The sequence below is a fragment of the Leptodactylus fuscus genome, chromosome 2 (assembly GCF_031893055.1).
Source record: "Leptodactylus fuscus isolate aLepFus1 chromosome 2, aLepFus1.hap2, whole genome shotgun sequence".
NCBI lineage: Eukaryota > Metazoa > Chordata > Amphibia > Anura > Leptodactylidae > Leptodactylus > Leptodactylus fuscus.
This window is the reverse complement of record NC_134266.1, coordinates 98,085,306-98,088,989: the sequence shown is the minus strand read 5'-3', so window position 1 is coordinate 98,088,989 and position 3,684 is coordinate 98,085,306.

The window sequence follows — 3,684 nt, the reverse complement described above, 5'->3', positions numbered from 1 at the left end:
CTCTAGTCATCACCTGACTTAAGAAATCCCATTAGGGTCTCTGAGCTTAAGGATAAAGCAAGGGGATATTAAAGCTTTGGAGCTAAATATTGTATCGTAATATGAATATCTTTTAAGTTGACTAAAAATAGTTAGACTATATGAAATCTGTTGTCCATTAAATTGCTCTTCTTGAAAGTCGATACAATTGTTCTGTATTTTAGACACAACTATTGCTTTACATAAGTACCCTCGGGTCATGATGTGAAAGTCAAAGATTTAGCCTATTGCATCATCACATGCTATTTATAGACAATCCTGAAGTCATTCGTAATAGGTAGAGAGTAACTGCTTTTTCTACATGAAGATTCATTTGCTTATAGAAGATCAGTCCATGTTTGGATCTTCAGTCACCTAATCAGTTCTCCATTCTTTGATTATAGTAGTTTACTACATTGTTTTTTGACCCCCTTGGCACGGATAACACCCTGCCCCTCTGACAGTTGTTGTGCCATCCCCAGCAACATGCTGATTCAATGTGACAGGTACCAACTGCTCCTAATCCCACAGCTTTGCTGCCAGGATCTCCTGACACTGGAATCAGACGCCCGCAATAAGCTCTTTAAAGTGGAGGATTTCAAAGTTAATCCTGAATTGCTCTGTCCTTCTCTCACTCTGACTTCTGCACGATGATCTGCAAATACATGACTGCAATATCCAATTTTTATACACAGGATCAGACTGGCCATTAAGTTTACTGTGGGATTCCCAAAGCCTAAGTGTTCTTGATGATGTTCTTTTTTACGTTATTGTTTCATCACATTGCATTGCAATGTCTGTATGCTAGATAATAATGTGTGATCATACAGAGATTTGCCAGCTTCATTTTCCGTAGTGGGGCTGTCATGCTAATATGAGAATGAATTACAAGCCATGAACAACTGTGTGACAAGGACAATTATTACCTTACGAATGACCTCAACATAAGGTTTTTTTTTTCTTTTTTAATACTTTCAAAAATATAGCTGTGGCATTCTGGTTCTGAACAAAACTGAAGCCTTCCAAAATGTACAAAAGGTTAAAATTAATGTTATAGAAATACACTAATAAAATATTTCATTCATGGAGCCAAGATGTTATGTTTCAATATGAAGTACTTTCTTTTTTTTTTTTTCTTTTTTTTGTAGATTGTGAGCCCCATATAGAGCTCACAATGTACATTTTTTCCCTATCAGTGTGTCTTTGGAATGGAAATCCATGCAAACACGGGGAGAACATACAAACTCCTTGCAGGTGGTTTTCTGCCCTTGGCGGGATTTGAACACCAGGACTCCAGCGCTGCAAGGCTGCAGTGCTAACCACTGAGCCACCTTGTGGCCCCCAATATGAAGTACTTTCAACATTTAGTAGCCAAGGTTGATATGAGTTACCTGTGGTTAGGGCATGGTGGCTCCGTTGTTAGAAGCCTTTCAGCACTGGAGTCCTGAGTTTGAATGCAGGAAAAGACAACATCTGCAAGGAGTTTGTGTGGGTTTCCTACCAAACACCCAAAAGACATACTGATAAGAAATTTAGATTATGGGACAATGTCTGTAGAGCGTTGTGGAGTATGATGGCGCTATATAAGTAACTACCAGGAGGACCCGGCTTCGCACGGGTATATTTAATTTTTTGTTTGTGTAGTGGCCCCATAAGAATTGTCCAATTTTGTACTGGTGTATTTTGTATATCGTTTGTGTCTGTCCATTAGCGTCATGTGATCATGTGTATCTCATTTCGAATATCAGTGAAAAACCTGTGATCGGTTGTTATGGAGACCTGAAGTAAAGCTGTGTGTATGTGACCTTGTGTAACAGTGTCATTCACAGCGCCCTGCCCCTTTATGGCTGACATAAAGTACTGAAGAAAAATGGCTGGGTTGCTATGGAAACCTGGAGTAAAACTCTAATATGTGGTACTTTGTTAATAGCCATGTATCTAATCCTCCAGAGTGTGTTACCGTGTGCTGACGCACGTATCTATTCCACTGGCATGTGGTTCTGTGTGGAGTGGTGCGTATCTAATCCTCCAGCGTGTGGAACTGTGTGCAGATGTGCATATCTAATCCTCTGGCATGTGATACTGTGTGCTGACTTGTGTATCTAATCCTCCAGTGTGTGGTACTGTGTGCAGAAGCATGTATCTAATCCTCCTTCGTATGGTACTGTGTGCTGACATGCGTATCTAATCCTCTGGCGTGTCGTACTGGGTGCAGACGTGTGTATCTAACCCTCCTAGTGTGGTATTGTGTGCAGTAGTGTGTATCTAACCCTCCGGCGTGTGGAACTGTGTGCAGACGCGCGTATCTAATCCTGCAGCATGTGGAACTGTGTATAGACACATGTATCTAATCCTCCGGCATGTGGAACTATGTGAAGACGCACGTATCTAATCCTACGGCATGTGGTACTCTGTGAAGATGTGCGTATCTAATCCTCTGGTGTGTGGAACTGTGTTCAGATGGGCATACCTAATCCTCTGGCATGTGGTACTGTGTGCAGACGCATGTATCCAATCCCCCGCGTGTGGCTGTGTGCAGGCTCACGTATCTAATACTACAGCATGTGGAACTATGTGCAGATGGGCATAGCCAATCCTCTGGCGTGTGGTACTGTGTGCAGATACACGTATCTAATCCTCCCCTGTGTGGTACTGTGTGTATACTCGCGTATCTAATCCTCTGGCGATGGTACTATGTGAAGACATGCATATCTAATCCTCCAGCGTGTTGAACTGTGTGCAGATGTGCGTATCTAATCCTCCCCCGTGTGGTACTTTGTGCAGACACGTATCTAATCCTTCAGCGTGTGGAATTGTGTGCAGACACGCATATCTAACTCTCGGTCGTGTGGTAGTGTGCAGACGTACGTATCTAATCATCCCTTGTGTGGTATTGTGTGAAGAAGGGCGTATCTAATCCTATGGCGTGTGACACTGTGTGTAGATGCACGTATCTAATCCTACGGCATGTGGTACTTTGTGCAGACGCATGTATCTAATCCTATGGCATGTACAACTGTGTGCAGACGCGCATATCTAATCCTACGGCATGTGGTACTGTGTGCAGACGTGTGTATCTAATCCTATGGCATGTACAACTGTGTGCAGATGCACATATATAATACTACGGCATGTGGTACTGTGTGAAGAAATGCGTATCTAATCCTCTGGCATTTTGAACTGTGTGCAAACGCGCGTATCTAATTCTACGGCATGTGGTACTGTGTGCAGACGCGTGTATCTAATCCTATGGCATGTACAACTGTGTGCAGATGCGCGTATCTAATACTACAGCATGTGGTACTGTGTGAAGACATGCGTATCTAATCCTCCGTCGTTTTGAACTGTATGCAGATGCACGTATCTAATACTCCCCTTGTGCTATTGTGTGAAGAGGTGCTTATCTAATCCTATGGCATGTGGAACTGTGTGTAGACGCGCATATCTAATCCTATGGCATGTGGTACTGTGTGCAGACGCGTATATCTAATCCTCTGGCGTGTAGAACTTTGTGCAGACGCATGTATCTAATCCTCCCCTGTGTGATATTGTGTGAAGAGGCACGTATCTAATCCTACGGCATGTGGAACTGTGTGCAGACGCATGTATCTAATCCTATGGCGTTTACAACTGTGTGCAGACACGCGTATATAATCCTCTGGTGTG